This window comes from Pan troglodytes, chromosome 3, assembly GCF_028858775.2.
Source record: "Pan troglodytes isolate AG18354 chromosome 3, NHGRI_mPanTro3-v2.0_pri, whole genome shotgun sequence".
NCBI lineage: Eukaryota > Metazoa > Chordata > Mammalia > Primates > Hominidae > Pan > Pan troglodytes.
In genome coordinates, this window is record NC_072401.2 from 109298961 (window position 1) to 109317722 (window position 18762).

Sequence of the window (18762 nt, forward strand, 5' to 3'; positions counted from 1 at the left end):
AAAAAATTAAGCATGACTCCTAGTTTTTTTTGTGGGTAAAGAGTTGTAGTGAATGGTGGTGTAGTTTAGCCATTGATTAGAGTTGCCCATTAGTCATCCTAATGGTGACAGATGTCAAATAGCCAGTTGTGATGCAGAGACCTGCATTCAGTGGTGAGATCAGGGCCAGAGTTGTGTCAGTATAGAAGTGATATATAAAGTTATGGGAAGTCTAGAATCACCAGGGAATATTTTGTAGGCAGAGAGGCCCTGAGGAATAACAGTTAATAGGTCAAGTAGGAGACCATGGGGTAACCAATGAGGAGGAACGAAAGAACAATGTCCCAGATGCTACAGGAACCAAATGTTTAAGACAGGGTGGAGTAATCAGTTCTCTTGTTAAGTTCTTAAAGAGTTGAGTAAGATGAGAACACAATGTTTGTTGGGTTTAGCAATGTGGAGGATACTTGAGATCTTGTTGAGCATTTTTAGAGAAGTGATTCAAAGCACAAATGAATTACTTCCAGCGTCCCCTGCAGGAAACTTTCCTGCTCTCTGTCTTTTCCACTTTACCCTGTGGGCTAGAGGACTTCTTCTTCTTCTTCTTCTTTTTTTTTTTTTTGAAGTTACATATTAAAATTTTTTTGAAATAATTGTGCATTTACAGGAAGTTACAAAGATGATTCAGAGGGTTTCGTTAGCCTTCACTGGTTACTCCTGATGGTTGCATCTTGTGTAATTCTAGTACAATATCAAAACCAGTCCTCTTTTTGTTCCAAAGTTCGCAGGCCCTTCTTTGTCACTCCACTACTATATTATAATCTGGTTTTCTGTTTATATTGTATTTCTTCTAGACAGAGCGCCTTGAGCAGAGTTTATCCTTTTTTTTTTTTAAGTATTTCCTAGCATGGTGCCACTTCATACCTGTTTGCTAAATTAATGAGTTGAATATTCTTGGATGCTGCTTTTTGCTTATATCATCTGCTACTGTGTTCTCTTAGGCAGAAGCAAATGAAGAGCCCAGGTTTCCTGTTTTCCAATCAATCTGCTAACCTCTTCCTGCACCATCTGCCTTCTGTAGCCACTGCCTTGCCTGGACTGAGGATATCTTTGCCCAGAATTACATCACTCCCTCTCCTCTCTGACTCTTCCTCCACCACAACCAAGCCAATTGCCAGTGATTGATTCTGAAGGCTTGCTTAGCTCCATTCCTTTCTTCTTGGACATTTCATTTGTACCCTGTACTTTTTTGGGAGTCATATATGAAAACCTGTGGAAATTCCCTTCTTACCTATTTCAGAAACTCCATCTTTCCCCTACCTCTGAGTTCTTTGGGTGAAGACATCTCTGAATTTACTTCATACAATTTACCATTTTTGAAACTTTCATTTGCCCCATTGCACACTTAAGTATCTTAGAGACCTAGAAAGTTTGGGTTCTATTTGCCTGGTAATAGTTGACTGTGGCAACTTCAAAAGGGTTCTTTTTAACAACTTCCCCCTGCTCCACCCCAGCGGTAGTTATTTTGCTACCCGGGCTGTATGGAAGTGGTTGTTTTTTTTTTTCCTTCTCTCCTACTTCTATCAGTTTGTTTTCCACTTCATTATCCTCCTGTTGCAACACCCCAATTATGCTAGTTGCTGTGGAGATATTAAGTGTATTGCTAATGGAGGATTATTCCTTTAGGTGGAGGGGTAGAAGCAAGAGGAGGTTATAAATCTTGTTTTTGTGCAAATGTTTCCTAGTAACAAAAATAATTAATGTTACTGGAGACCGTGGTATATAAATGGCTATATAGGATTTGCTTGTGTTTTTAGAAGGGATTGAATTTCTTAATTAAAGAAAATATTAAGATTCTGATCTTATTTGAGATTAATACCCTATTTTAATACTTTGCTGTTCATTAAGTCCCTTGAACATAAATTCCCCATATAGACAGAATATTTTCTTGAAATGATCTTTTAAAATTTATTTTTAAAAGCTTTTTAAAACTTTACTAGAGGGAGACACATTTTTGTATATTGTTCCATCTGATTTCTATTTCTTGAACTCTTGCAGCTTCCCATGGCCTTTATTCTATAATAATTAAGGTGATTGTGTGTCCTGGTTCACGCTAGTCATGGTATATACCTATTGTCCTAGTGTACTTATTCATTAGTAAGGCTGTCTTTCACTGTCACAACTGGCCAGGTTTGGATGTTAAATTATATGGTCACCCTACTTAAAGACTACGTTTAATAGAAAACTGAAGGAGTGAAGTATTTCATATATCCTGTTTTAATCCACATAACTTTTATACACATATGCACATACATATGTAATTTTTCACTTTTTTCAACTAAACTTGTAGAATCTTGCCCCAATGTCTTGAAACTGCAGAAAGATATATATTGTTACTGTTGTAAGTGAGTCAAAAGAACTTTTCTTGATAGAACTCTGATTTCCTCATGTTATGTTTTCACTAAGATTCACTGCACTGTAATAGTGCCTGACTTGGCTCCTCCTAACTGGGCGAGGGCTGTTTTTGGGTGGTCAGTGTTGTACAAATATTAGCTGTTGTGATTTGAAAAGATCGTATCTCAAGTTTGATTCCCTCCTCCATATACATTTTCACCTCATGTTCACAATAGATTTCTTCTCCTAGACTGTTCATAGCCTCATCTCTCTATTAGCAGCTCAGTTATTGATATACCCAAGGGTAGACTAACAGCCACTGGAGTGAATAGGAAATAGGAAAGGAAAGATCTTTTAAAACTTGGACACAGTAAGAGGTAAAAAGTTCCATGTTGATATGCAATCTTGCATTTAAAAATATTCACATTCTTTCCCTAACACCTTCCTCTTAATATCAAGTATATTATTGTAAAAACTCTGAAAATCATACTAAAATTTTTATAATTTAATGAAAGATCCTGGAGAAATTTTTGGGCAGGTTATGCTCTAGGGCCAATGGGATCTTGAAGTGATTGTAAAAGTGAGTAAGAGTTAGTGAATTACTAGTATTGGAGGCCATCTTTCAGGGTTAATCTCTAGAAAAGAGTCCTGTTGCACTCTTCAACATGTCAGCAGAATCAAGGTTGGTGAAGGTAAGAGCTTGGTGACAACCAAGCAAGCACATATTTTGTGCCAGGCTGAGTGTACTGTTGTAAACAAAATAGATGTGGTCCCTACCATCATGGAGCCTACCACCTAGTGTGGGAGACACCCAATTAAAACAAGGAAATAGGCATATAATTACAAGTTATGGAAAAGGACCAATGGTGCTGGGAAAATAAGAAGAGAGACCCACTTTAGAGAGTGATTAGTAAAAGGCCCCTTTTAGGAAGGAATATTAAAGTTGCGAAGCTGCTGGCCATGTGTAGCTGTTAACCCAAACCAAAACTCTATGAAGTTGGTGGTGTATCAAGGTGAGACTCATTAAGTAATTTGTTCAGGGTAATTGAACCAACTATTACCAAACATGAGGCCCTTCTGGGTTCCTCTTGCAGAGTTTCCCCATCTTTTTTTCATTATTAACCCCTGAAGGCACCTTTTAGGCAAGTTTTTTCTAGCCACTCTTTTTCCCCTGTGAAATTTTAATGCCTTTGGAAGACTACAAACCTTTTTTTTTTTTAATATGCTTTTCAAGCACCAATCTTTGCCCTTGTTGAGAATGCATGGTCTAGTAGTAGGGCTCATTTTGAAGCAGTCAGAAATTGTCCTTGGATCTTCAGTTGAACTTTAAGTCCCTTGAAGTAGAGACCAACACTAGTTGGGAAAGCTGTAATAATAGATGCTACTTATCATGGTACTTTTTAAAAATTTTTTATTTTTTATGGGTACATTGTAGGTGTATATACTTATGGCCTTTTTTTTAAGAGACAGGGTCTCACTATGTTGCCTAGGCTGGAGTACTGTGGTGCAATCACAGCTCACTGCAGCTCAAATGATCCTCCCACCTCAGCCTCCCAAGTAACTGGGACTACCGTGCATGCCACCATGTTCAGCTAAACTTTTCAATTTTTTTTGTAGAGATAGGGTCTTGCACTGTTGCCCAGGCTGGTCTTGAACTCCTGGGCTCAAGCAATCCTCCTGCCTTGGCCTCTCAAAATGCTGGAACTTACAGGCATGAATCACTATGCCTGACCTTTAAAAAAATTTTTTTTAATATTCTATGAGGTTGGGAGAAGCAGAATAAAGATGTTGGAAGTAGAGCTTGAAAGTTCTTAGATGGCTTATTAAGGGTAGTCATGTAATACATATTAGGTTGCGAAGAAAGTAGGGAATATATTTGAAATTAGGTAAGAAAGCTGTAGTCTGTATCTTCTGCTCTGTATCTGTGTCTGTGTGTTAAGGTGTGTAGTAGGCTGTTCTTGCATTGCCATAAAGAAATACCTGAGGCTGGCTAAATTATTTCAAAAAGAGGCTTTAATTGGCTCACTGTTCTGCAGACAGTACAAGAAGTGTAATGCCAACATCTGCTTCTGGTGAGGGCCTCAGGAAGCTTACAATCATGGCAGAAGGTGAAGGGGAGCAGGAGTCTCACATGGCTAGAGCGGGAGCAAGAGAGAGAGGAGCGAGGTGCCACACACTTTTAAACAACCAGATCTCATGTGAACTCAGAGTGAGAACTTATCACCAAGGGGATGGTGCCGAACCAATTCATGAGGGATCTGCCAGGTTCTACCTCCAACACTGGGGATTACATTTCAACATGAGATTTGGAGGGGATGAACATCTAAATTATATCAAGATGTGTGTGAGTGAGACATTTAGATCAAACTAGTTCTAGTTGTCTGGTAGACAGTCATGGAAACTAGAGTAAGGTGTACACGACTTAATGACCTGTCGTGTAATTCCCATGAGTGCCTCAAAGAATTTTTGAGGTAGGCTCATTCTATCAGACTTCAACATTTTAAAGGCATTACATCCTTTTATTGTTTCATCAGCCACTAGTGCCAGATAGATCTTACTTTTTTTTCAACTCTTTAAATCCTGTGGTGTAATCCGAGCTGATTTTCCCCCTTTTAATCTTTTTGTTTTGTTTTCCTTCTTAACAAGCAAATTCCCTTTAGTAGGGGCAGGAAAATTATGAAACTACATTCAGAAAGGATGTGATTTATAAAAGTTCCTTCTAAATGGTTTAGTAGGAAAGGCAATATATGATATTAGTCGCTACATTTCATTTCTGTTCTTTTTGCCCCATTTGCACAAGCAACTGAGCCCCTACTTTGAGATGGCCCTATTTTGCCATCATCACTAAATAAAACAAGACCTTCAGTTTGTTTTTAAATGGTGTGCTTGAACCTTCTGAAATGTTATTTGTGAAACAATCTTAGGGTTGGGTATAGACTCACTGTTTTGTTTTTTTTTTTTAATGAAAACTTCCTCTTCACTTTTTTATACAAGTAATTAGCTATTCTGGCATTCTGAGAATTCTTTGATCCCTTCAACTTAAATATTGACAAAATGCGTAATTTGAATCATTTGTCCTCAAAAATGCTTTTACTTATTTATATGAGAATTGATTATATTCTAAAGAGAATGTGGATTGTGACTTTAAACTTATCCTGAATTTAACAAATTATTAAATGTTTATAAAGCACAAATGTTCCTAATAGTTTCTTAATATGGAATTTGGAAGCAGAAGTAGTGGAAGATGTGTGGTGTCAGCTGTGAATTGCCATGGATGTGCTTGTCAACAAAGAGAAGCCGAATAAGCTGAGTGTCATGGCAACAGAGACTGGAGGAGGAGCTCTGAGGCCTGGAGTGCTCAGGTCAACCTCCATCCTCTGGGTGCTTTCACCTGAAAAGGCTCAAAGATCTCACATCCTTTGGGTTAGGACTGAAGAATAAATTTATTGTGCAACAGAGTGCTGTGTTATGAAGGGCATTCAGTGTGACCAACCAGGTTCCAAGAAGGCTTGGATGTCTTCTTCTCTGTCCCCTCAAGTCAGAAGCAAGGCAGAGCCCATTGAATTCTAGATGTAATTCACAGAAAACACCAAAAGTTTGTTTGAAATTGAGATGTTTTCATTTAAAATCACAGTATAAAACTTACATGGAATTTTGAAAATGGCAGAAAATTATTTTTGGGGACCTGGCTGTTATTTCTGCAGTCAGTTTTCTGTCTTATGGTAGAATCTTATTTGTAGATATGCTTCATGTTAACTGTATATTCTTGATCGATGAGTAGTTTCAAGAGGTGATTAAAATACCTCTTTTTGCCGGGCATGGTGGCTCACGCCTATAATCCCAGCACTTCGGAAGGCCAAGACAGGCGGATCATGAGGTCAGGAGTTCAAGACTAGCCTGGCCAACATAGTGAAACCCAGTCTCTACTAAAAATACAAAAAAAGTTAGCCGGGCATGGAGGTGGGCACCTGTAGTCCCAGCTACTTGGGAGGCTGAAGCAGGAGAATCACTTGAACCTGGGAGGTGGAGGTTGCAGTGAGCTGAGATTGGGCCACTGCACTCCAGCCTGGGTGACAGAGTGAGACTCTTATCTCAAAAAAAAAAAAAAAAATGCTCTTTTAAAAATCATTTTGCATTTGGCCAGGTTGGGTGGGCATGTAACTAAAGTGTCTAGGAGTGTTTAAAAAAAAAGTGTCGGATGGACATGGTGGCTCACACCTGTAACCCCAGCACTTTGGGAGGCTGAGGCTGAAAGATCACATGAGCCCAGGAATTCGAGACCAGCCTGGGCAATGTAAGGAAAGATAGTCTGTACAAAATAGTCTGTGCAGCATGGAGGTGCACACCGGTGGTCCCAGCTACTCTACTGGAGAGTCTGAGGTGGGAGGATCACCTGAGCTCAGGAGGTCAAGGCTGCAGTGAGCCGTGATTGCACCACCGCTCTCCAGCCTGAGCAACAGAACAAGAACCTGTCTCCAAAAAAAAGTATCTATTCTCATTAAGACTGAATTTTAGATTCTAAAATGAACCAATTTTAGATTCTAAAATGAACCAATGAAATGACAGTCCATCTCTTCAAAGAGCTCATGTGTAAATGGGATTTAACCAGGTATAGTCAAATGCAGATTAATTTTCTTTCAGGTGCTGATCAGTGTAGCCTTTGATCTGTCTTAGTTCCTAATGGAGACTGGACCATTTGTTCTCTCTTAAACTGGGGAGAGAGTTAATACAAGCTGTGGCAGATGATTGTAGCTCTCCTAGAAAAGAGGCTTGGAAGTCTTCTTCCCTGTCCCCTCAAGTCAGGGGCAAGCCAGAGCCCATACATGCAAGAGCAGTTTTGCTGAGCCAGGAAGGGAAACTAATCAGGAAAAAATGAGACAAGAGGCTAGGCTGAATGCCCCAGGCCAGGGAGCAGAAAGTTATAGAACTCCCTAGAGATGGAGTCTTTTGGGCCACAGGATGATGTTGTAGCATCCTGCAAGAGGCATCTGAGGCCTGGATTAGCAGAACCTTCCTTCTCCAAGGCTCTGAGAACAGTCTGGATTTGGTACTGGAAGCAGGAAACAAGAAAGAGTGATCATCATATGTTGCAGGAGTAGTAAAGGAGCCCATGATCTGAAAGGAAGAGGAGCATGTGGCCATTTAGTGAAAACAGGGTTACTGAGAAGCATTGTGAGGTGTGCTCTGCACCTTCCTCTGTTGTGTGTGGTTTGTACCCCAACATTCTCAACATAATCAGCTGGTCCTCAAGGGTGCTTCACTATTGTGAGCCTAATGGGACTCACAAACCAAATAAAGTATAGGATAGCTGTCTCCCCTTGAGAAAAGGTTTTAAACAAGAGAAACTTGGCTTGTAGTATGGTTCCTTGAGACAAGCAGCTACTAAACCCTTTAATTAGGGGCATTATTAAAGTGAATCTTGGGCTAAAAGTATGTTCTTAAGGGATGTCTGAAAAGATGTCATTTTGGAAGTAAAGCAAGTCTTCTCTTAGGCATTGTTTTGTCAGGGTACAATTTTGCAGATGCACATTAAGGATTTGTGCTAAGCTTCCCTACATGTGCTTGTGTTGCACGCTGAATGAGGGATAAGGCGTGTCCTGCCATTTGTTATATAAAGCTTCCCTTTCATGAATATGTATGTTGAATACGAAAGCTATAGGAGGCAGCAATGGAGTTACAGATCTAAATGTTATACCACCAAATGGAATGCTGCCCTGACCACAAATGTTGTTTCATCAACATTAAGCTGCATTTAGAATGCTCTTTACTTTTAGAAGGCTTAAGTGCTTTCGAATTATAAGGTAAATTTAGATCAGTGATTGTATTTGAGCAAATTGTCATTATTCTTAAAGGATCTAACTAGGGGTGCGGAAAGCTGTTTTTTTTTTTATTATAATTGTACTTTAAGTTTTAGGGTACATGTGCACAATGTGCAGGTTAGTTACATATGTATACATGTGCCATGCTGGTGTGCTGCACCCATTAACTTGTCATTTAGCATTAGGTATATCTCCTAATGCTAACCCTCCCCCCTCCCCCCACCCCACAACAGTCCCCAGAGTGTGATGTTCCCCTTCCTGTGTCCATGTGTTCTCATTGTTCAATTCCCATCTATGAGTGAGAACATGCAGTGTTTGGTTTTTTGTCCTTGCGATAGTTTACTGAGAATGATGATTTCCAATTTTATCCATGTCCCTACAAAGGACATGAACTCATCATTTTTTATGGCTGCATAGTATTCCATGGTGTATATGTGCCACATTTTCTTAATCCAGTCTATCATTGTTGGACATTTGGGTTGGTTCCAAGTCTTTGCTATTGTGAATAGTGCCGCAATCAACATACGTGTGCATGTGTCTTTATAGCAGCATGATTTATAGTCCTTTGGGTATATACCCAGTAATGGGATGGCTGGGTCCAATGGTATTTCTAGTTCTAGATCCCTGAGGAATCGCCACACTGTCTTCCACAAGGGTTGAACTAGTTTACAGTCCCACCAACAGTGTAAAAGTGTTCCTATTTCTCCACATCCTCTCCAGCACCTGTTGTTTCCTGACTTTTTAATGATCGCCATTCTAACTGGTGTGAGATGGTATCTCATTGTGGTTTTGATTTGCATTTCTCTGATGGCCAGTGATGATGAGCATTTTTTCATGTGTCTTTTGGCTGCATAAATGTCTTCTTTTGAGAAGTGTCTGTTCATATCCTTTGCCCACATTTTGATGGGGTTGTTTGTTTTTTTCTTGTAAATTTGTTTGAGCTCATTGTAGATTCTGGATATTAGCCCTTTGTCAGATGAGTAGATTGCGAAAATTTTCACCCATTTTGTAGGTTGCCTGTTCACTCCGATGGTCATTTCTTTTGCTGTGCAGAAGCTCTTTAGTTTAATTAGATCCCATTTGTCAATTTTGGCTTTTGTTGCCATTGCTTTTGGTGTTTTAGACATGAAGTCCTTGCCCATGCCTATGTCCTGAATGGTAATGCCTAGGTTTTCTTCTAGGGTTTTTATGGTTTTAGGTCTAACATTTAAGTCTTTAATCCATCTTGAATTGATTTTTGTATAAGGTGTAAGGAAGGGATCCAGTTTCAGCTTTCTACTTATGGCTAGCCAGTTTTCCCAGCACCATTTATTAAATAGGGAATCCTTTCCCCATTGCTTGTTTTTCTCAGGTTTGTCAAATATCAGGTAGTCGTAGATATGCGGCGTTATTTCTGAGGGCTCTGTTCTGTTCCATTGATCTATATCTCTGTTTTGGTACCAGTACCTTGCTGTTTTGGTTACTGTAGCCTTGTAGTATAGTTTGAAGTCAGGTAGCGTGATGCCTCCAGCTTTGTTCTTTTGGCTTAGGATTGACTTGGCAATGCGGGCTGTTTTTTGGTTCCATATGAACTTTAAAGGAAAGCTGTTTTTGACTAATGTTTGGGTGTTGCGTTGCATCTTAAACCACGTAATTGGAGTATTTCTTGTTTTACTTTGTGAAAACAGATTATTGTTGTCTTAGATAATACTAAGAGTTTATAGCTAATTCTGAGAAATACTTTTTTGGTAAATTAATAGGCGTTTTTTAAAAAGCAGTTTCAGATTTACAGAAACAATGAACAGAAAGTACTGAGTTCCCATAAGCTATACCCCTACCCCTCAGTATCCCACATTAGTGTAGTACACTTTGTACAGTTAATGAGCCAATATGATATATTATTAACCAAAGTCCATAGTTTAGAGTTCACTTTTTATATTGTACAATCTGTGGGTTTTGAAAAATGTGTAATGACATGTAGCTCTCATTGTAGTACTATACAGAATAGTTTCACTGCCCTAAAAGTCTGTGTTCTGCATATTCACTCCTCCCCAATCCTCAACCTCTGGCAACCACTCATTTCTTTACTGTCTCCATAGTTTTACATTTTCTAGAATTTCATGTAGTTGGAATCATACAGTATATAGCCTTTTCAGATTGGCTTCTTTCATTTAGCAGTTTGCATTTAATGTTTCTTCATGTCTTTGTAGTTTGAAATAGCTCATTTCTTTTTAGCCTGAATAATAATACTGCATTATGTGATGTACCATAGTTTGTTTACTCATTCACCTATTGAAGGACCTCTAGGTTGTCTCCAGTTTTAGGCAATTATGAATAAAGTTGCTTAAACATTTGTGTGCAGCTTTTGTGGGGACAGAAGTTTTCAATTCATTTGAGTAAATACCAAGGAGAACTATTGCCTTGTCACATGATAAGACTCTGTTTAGTTTTATAAGAAACTGCCTTACTGTCTACCAGTGTGGGTGGATTATTTTGCATTCCCACCAGCAATGAATGAGAGTTCCTGTTGCTCCACATCCTCACCAGCATTTGGTGGTGTTAGTATGGATTTTAGCTGTTGTGTATGGTTGTAGCTCATTGTTGTTTTAAATTGCAAATCCCTAATTGCATATGATATTGAGCATCTTTTCATATAGTTTTTTGTCATCTATATGTCTTGTTTGATGAGGCATCTGTTCAGATATTTTGCCCACCTTTTAATTAGGTTATTTTTCTTGTTGAGTTTTAGGAGCTCTATTTATATTTAGAATATGTTTTTTATCAGATGTGTGTTTTGCAAATACTTTCTCCTAGTCAATGACTTGTCTTTTTCTTAACAGTGTTTCTTAGAGTAGAAGTTTTTAATTTTAATGGAGTCCAACTTACCAATTTTTTCTTTCTTTCATGCTTTTGGTGTTACATCTAACAACCTATTGCCAAACCTAAGGTCACTTAGATTTTCTTCTATGTTATCTTATAAATTAGTATCTAGATTCATTTTTTTTTACATGTGGAAGTCGAGTTGTTCAGCACAATTCGTTGAGAAGACTATCCTGAGAAGCAGTACTTTCAACATGCAGAGAAACAGACTGGTTCTCTAAGGGAATGCTTAATTTCTGCTTGAGTTCCTCGTGTTCCCTCTGTAAACCTTTCATGAAGTTTCATAGAATAGACAGCTGTGTCTACAGGAGGGTACAATGCGTTGCCTTTCTCCTTAGTTATGTCTGAGAGCACTCCTGTCCAGCAAAACTGACTGCAATGATGAAATGTTCTATAATTTTACACTGTCCAGTACAGTAGCCACAAGTCATCATATGTGGCTATTGAATACTTGAAATGTAGCTAGTGTGACTGAGGAACTGAATTTTAAATTTTAATGAATTTAAATTAAAACTTAAGTAGCCCCATGTACCTTGTAGCTGTTGTATTGGACAGTCCGGCAATGGAAAGTCAGAACAAATTTGAGAGACTATTAAATCAGTGTCTTTATTTTTCTCCTTCAACAAATACTTGATAATACTTACTATGTATTAGGAGATGTCTGGGTCCTGAGGGTACAGATGAACTGCAAATTGTGGTTGAGTTCACTGTGGTCCACAGAATTAAAGTGACTTTTTAAAGATCACAATTGACTTTTTAAAGATCACAATATCAGAGTCCAGATTAAAACCAGATCTCCTAATTGTAATAAATAGTTTTTGCCCATGGTCTTTTCCCCAGAAAGCCCTTGGCTTGTTTTCATCATATTTCCCTCTGCTCTCAATTAGACGGTAGCTCACAAACTACATTATTCCATTATCATTACATTATTACAATTTAGCCAAAGTACTAAATTTGAAATGAAAAACAAAGTGAAAAATGAGTGTGTGTATCCCCACTGGAAAGAATACACGTGTGATATAGTTTGGATGTGTGTCCCCACCCAAATATCATGTTGAATTATAATCCCCAGTATTGGATGTGGGGCCTGCAGGGAGGTGATTAGATCATGGTGGTGGATTTCTCATGAATGATTTAGTATCATCTTCTTGGTACTGTTCTCACAATAGTGAGTTCTCAGAAGATCTGGTCATTTAAAAGTGTATGGCATCTCTCCTCCCACTGTCTCTTGATCCTGCTCTGGCCATGTGATGTGCTTGCTCTTCCTTTACCTTCCACCATGATTATAAGTTTCCTGAGGCTTCCTGAGAAGCAAGCAGATGCCAGCATCATGCTTCCTGTAAAGCCTGCAGAACTGCAATTAAACCTCTTTTCTTTATAAATTACCCAGTCTCAGATATTTCTTTATAGCAGTGCAAGAATGGTCTAAGACAATGTGGTTACATTTCCCTTATACTTTTTTGTTTGTTTAGAAATGTGATGGAAAACTGGTATTGTTTACTATCTCTAAGCCTTTTTGGAAAGATAAGAATTATTCTTTACTTTTTCCTATAGCAAGCTTTAGACTCTTTATGGAGGTAAGGAAAAACCTCAGAGGTTCTCTTTCTGTGTGCTAAACCCCATCCTTCTCTTGAAGGTGCCATATTCTGAGATCAAGGGGCATCCAGGGTACCTAGCCCAAGAAGAGTGGTGTGATCACTGAAAATGACATTAGTAACATTTACTCCTTTCACTTTCCCTTCCTATAGTACCTGAGGTGTAGCCTCTGACCTTGCATGACTTAGAAGTCTGAGGTAAAAGCATGTGGCTGACCTATTTACGTGGTCAGCATCACCATCCCGTTTTGTGACAGCCCATTAGAGCTTGGGTGGTTTCTGAGGTTCCACTGGCAGGTCCTCTGATTTCCACCTTGATGCTCATCCAAATGCATTCATCTTCCCAAATTCTGGGGGCTTTGCTTTATTTTCCTTTATGTTGCTCAAGATTCAGTTGCAAAACCTTCTACGAGTGTACCCCTCATTTCACTTTCTTCTTCTCTTGCTCCAGTGATTCCTGGTACTTTAATACTCTCTTTCATATGGACACCACCAAATAACTCCTTGGCATCCTGAATATTTAATTTCTTAACTCCCGTTTTGTTCTCTCTGCATGTCATCCTGCCTCTAAAACTTAAAAGAAGACTTGAAAAAACTTTGCTTTGCGAAATAGGGGTTTATGTAAATATGCTAATATGCAACTTGCTTTCTGATTGCTTGGAAGGAATATTGGAAGCCTGCAGGGTGTGGAAGTCTACGGTGCATGCCATGCTCATGGTACACCTGGTGGAAGTCTTTGTAAGAGTTATGACAAGTACAAATCATTCGTCTTTCAAACAAGTTTCTCACAAGAGAAGCAAACCGCTGATAACTACAGAGGAGGCTAGAGTAAGCAACCTCTTAGAAATCTTAAGAACAAGGACAACAACAGATTAGGAGAGAGGAAAATAAAAACTAGAGGACATGGATTACCAACCAGGTAGTCCAAGTAATTACTATCCAGTCAATGAGAGATTTGGATGGCTAGAAAGCTGAAGGGCACTGCCTAACCTGGATAGTTAACATAAACTTAGCTCTGGCTAAATTACTCAGGTATAGCCATTCTGCTCAGTCTGTTAACCTACTCAGGTGTATATTCTACAGGATCCTTACAGTTTTGATAATAACACTTCTGTATATCCTGATGAGTTTTTCTGCATCCCAGCAAATATCCTCTCTCCCTGAGCAAGAAGGGAAGCTTCTCTATAATAACCCCCTCCCAAATTTGCTTCTATCTTAATTCACATTTTTGAATTAAGTTTCTTGTTTTATTTTTACTTTTGGTTTCATTTCTATTTCAAAGACAGGATTTTATTTGAGCATGAGTAGTAATCATAGTAAATACGTACATTTTCCTTTATTTTTATCAACTATATAATTAGGCTATATTTAACTGGAGAGGCTGACCTCTTTGCTACTTGGTGGTACATCACCACAAATGGCATCTTGCTAAAAGGAAAACTTTTAAGATTCCAGACTGAATGTCTTTATTTGCTTGCCCCACACACAGACTGATCAAAATGAAAAATGAGGTGTGCCGTTTTTATCCTCAGAGCATAATGATATGAAACAATGTGCTTGTCATAATAATTTTTTTTTTTTTTTTGAGACGGAGTCTCACTTTGTCGCCCAGGCTGGATTGCAGTGGCGCGATCTCGGCTTGCTGCAAGGTCCGCCTCCTGAGTTCACTGCATTCTCCTGCCTCAGCCTCCCGAGTAGCTGGGACTACAGGTGCCTGCCATCACTTACACCCAGCTAATTTTTTTTTTTTGTCTTTTTAGTAGAGACGGGGTTTCACCGTGTTAGCCAGGATGGTCTGGATCTCCTGACCCCGTGATCCACCTGCCTCAGCCTCCCAAGTCATAATAATTTTTTTAAAAAGAATGTGACTATGGTAGCTATTTGGAAATGTGTTTTGGGAGTTTTTGTGTCATCTTTTCTCTTTAACTTTCTAATTATAATAGCAACTCATGTTTATTTTAGGAAATGTTATGCCTGAATAAGCAAAAGAAAAATTTAAGTCATCTATAAATCTATTATCTGTTAGCATTTTGCATTATCTTTCTAGTCACGTTTGTATTTACACATGCAACTTGTAGAAACAGGAGAAATAGGATCATACATGTATCATTGTTTTATACCCATGAATATATAATGCATCTCTTATCATTCCCCACTAACTGTGATAGGAGCATTTCATTATTCCATTGTATCTACCCACCATGTTGTTTTTAACATGTCTCTTATTATTGGACACTTGTTTCTCATTTTTTTTACTGTTACTGGCAATATCATGGTTAATAGGCTCGGAGCTCATCTTTGTTGACATTCTTAGGAGGTTTATAGAATATATGAAATATATTTTACAATAGCCCTGGAAAGCAGTGTAATAATTTTATGTTGGTATTTTAAAGAGTCAATTTAATATGTAGAAAAATGGTATCTCACTTCTTTGAGTTTCTTTTCTCACTAGTAAGGTTAAACACTTTCTCACTTTAAATGTTAAAGTATAAGAGTTTATTTTCTTTTACTGCAGAAGGTTTGAAGGCATTTGTTTAAAATTATTTAATTTTTACTGTTATGATATTATATGACCTTCTTGTCATTGCTCATGACTTTAACCTTAGGAGGTTAATCATTTGGATATAACAACTTTGTGTCATGAAAGAAAGAACAAGATTGCCAATTGTCTGGGCCATGGAAGACCTAACAGAAACTGTAGAAAGCAGAGCTTATGAGACAGAACTTTTTAATAGGTGTGTCAGGCTTTCTGGGCTTAAAAAAAAGTCCTGTTTCTTGGATATTTTAATTCAGTCTGCATTGGGCAGAGAGCAGTACAGAGTGGCCTTTCAATATATTTTAAATTTAACAGTCTATAATTAGAAAACACTATTTGAGCTCTTATAATAAACTTTCACTCTGAAAGTACCCATCTAAATTAGTGGGTCATTCCTCCCCACTCCTTTTCTCCCTCCCCCTCAGTCACATCTGCCATAGCCATATCCATGGACTCTGCTTCTGTAAGTTCAAACTTGTGGGTCACTGTTTCATAATATTAAATGATATTAGTGGGGCTTACTCCCTCCCCTTATAAGATTACTTCAGTGACTTCCTTATCTTGAGAGGAACTGACATGTGATTCTTTAGGAACACAGCTTATCTTATAAAATAGGAGTTAGTCAGTGAACAAATATTTATAACCCTCAATTCTGTGCCAGAAAGACAGCAGAGAATCTGACACATGTGATCCCTTCCCTCACAGAGCTTGCAGTCTCACTGGAAAGAGACAAGTAAATCTCTACAAATAACTGACCAAAGTTACAGTTAGCAAACTGTTAAGTCAGAGAAAAAGTAGAAAGTAACGTGGAGCAAGGGAAAGGAAACCAAATGCGGTCTGGAAGGGTCAAAAAAAGCTTCTCCAAGAATGCACAGGAGTTAGTTATAAATGCCATCTCTTGCTCTCCTTCCTTGCAGAATGCTACATTTAGTGTACGTGAACTGCAAGGGAATTAATCTATTTTCTATTCTCTTTAGCAATACTCCATAGGTATGCAAATGAAAATACATTGCTATAGTTGATTAATAAGATTATTACCATTTTATCTGAAGAAAACATTGTTAAATAATTAGCCTTAAGAACAACATGCTTTGCCAGATGGAATGAAAACGGCTGATAAATCACTGGGACATCAGCTTAGTCACAGGACTGTGTAATAGCTGTGGAAATTCAACTTTATCATGTCTTCCATGTACAATATGGGACTATCTGAAGGAAGACGGGTCATTTTCTAGCTAAGGTTTGTACTGTATAACTAGTCTTTTAAAGAAAAGTTATCTACTGTCCAATTTACAATAAAACATGGCTTAAGCATAATAGCTTTTGTAATTCATAAAAGTTCTGTGTTTAACTGTTAGGTGGAGCCTGAGATGACTATGACTAATAGGAATATTCTTCCAAGTTGTTTAATCCCCTGAGATGATTATGGCTGTTCTTTAGCCAGACAATGGCTCTGAAGTCCATTAAACTTAAAAACAGATGCTTCTAGGGGGAGTTGCTTTTCAATGCATCAGGTTACTTAGTGTTTTTATGTGGCTATATTTTGGCCATCTCCTAATGTTGGAGAATTTGTTTCAGAGATCTGGAACTGTCTCCTCCTCAGCTCTGGTTATCAGAAGCATGGCAGAGGGAAATGGAAGTAAAAGATGGATTGGAGATTTCTGGTGCAGTTGTGAGCCGATCATCAGAGCTGTATATTTGTATCACATTGCCTTGTCTTCCTACTACAGAATTTGTAGAGAGTTATGCCTTGGGATTTATTGAGAAACAGTGAAAAACTATCAAGTGACGTCATATGGCGGTCTTCCCTGGTCTGCAGTATTGCTCATTGCCTCTTGTGTACAGACCATATTAAAGTTAAGTGTCAAATGCTTTCTTTTTCCTCCTGAGGAACAAAATATGGTTCCCACTTGCCTTCCTCCTAACACATATGGAGATATATGCATTTTCTCTCTTTCTCTGAGTTTGGAAAATTTTTTCCCCTCTAGCTACAAAGGAGTTGAGAGCCAAATATGCAGTACAGTTTTAGTCATTTTGCAAGACTTAACTAGTATCCTCTATTTTAATCATTTAACAAATACATATAATGCTTACTATATACCAGGTGCTGTTTCTGATGTCTTTATTAGTATTAACTCCTTTGGTTCTTTCTTTTTTCTCCATTTATTTCTGCTTTGATGTTTATTATTTCCTTCTACTCATTTTGGATTTGTTCTTTTCTAGTTCCTTGAGGTACACCATTAGGTTATTTATTTGGAGTCTTTCTATGTTTTCAATGTAGGCATATGGTGCTATAAAATTCCCTCAGTACTGCTTTTGCTGTATCTGATAGGTTCTGGTATGTTGTGTTTCCATTTTCATTTATTTTGAAAAATGTTTAAATTTCCTTCTTAATTTCTTTGTTGATTGTTCAGGAGCATTTTGCTTAATTTCCATACATTTGCACAGTTTCCAAAGCTCTTCTTGTTATTGATTTTTAGTTTTATTCCATTGGATTCAGAAAAGACACTTGGATATAACAGTGACTTTTTGAATTTGTGGAGACTTGTTTTGTGGTCTAAGATATGATCTATTCTGGACAGTGTTCCATGTGCTGCTGAGAAGAATCTGTATTGTATAGCCATTGGATGAAATGTTGTGTAAATGTCTGTTAGTAGGTCCATTTGGTCTAGAGTATAGTTTAATTCCAATGTTTTTTACTGATTTTCTGCGTGGATGATCTATCCATTGCCAAAAGTGGGGTGTTGAAGTCCTCTACTATTATTGTTTTGCAATCTGTCTCTCCCTTTAGATCTATTTTTGTTTTTATATAACCTTTGATTCTTTTAAGGACCTTGTTAAGTTAGTACTATTTATAGATGAGGGAACTAAGGCTCAGGGAAATTAAGTATCATGCCTGGAGCCATAATACTTAATCGTGGAGTCATGCTAAGTGTGGAGTCGGCCTTCAGAATCCTTGTTCATAAACATCAAGCTTTGCTGTCTCTGCAGTGATTTGCTACCGGGAGCAGGTAGAACAATATTCAGTCCCAGGAGATAGCATTCCCTCTTCCACTACACCTTGTGATCAAGAACCCCTCTCTATATTTACCTGCCTCTGTGATTCTACATTAATCATCTCACAGTAGTATTTTGCTGTTGTTATATAATTTACTTTATTCCTTTGTGAAATTATACATTCTACATATACTTTAAAATAAATCATGAACTTATAAGATACTATTTAAAATGAATGTAGTCTTAATGTAACACCATGTTAAGATGTATACAGAAAGGGATTTTGGAGTAGTAAGCTTGAATTTGTTTTGCATTTCCAGTATCTACCCTTTTGCCCATTCTCCTTTTTGACAAGGGCACACATTTTCAGCTTGACTAGATGAAAAGTGCTAGGTTTGGCTGTGTAACTGAATAAAATCTATAAGCTGACCATATTAGAAATATCATTAATACCATGCTCTAAACAATTGTAATTGTCCACAGACTTGAGTTAGAGTGCAAAAGCAACTATCTGCTTTAATTTTATTTGCGTGGAGTGAGTGGGGATGGTAGGTGGAGTCGAGAGAGGGTGATAACCGGAGAA

At 38.0% G+C, this 18762-nt stretch overlaps 1 protein-coding gene across 3 annotated transcripts in view; it reads left to right on the plus strand.

Annotated features, from left to right (window-relative positions):
* Positions 1-18762, plus strand: part of SGMS2 (sphingomyelin synthase 2) — a 90520-nt gene that overhangs the window by 13340 nt on the left and 58418 nt on the right.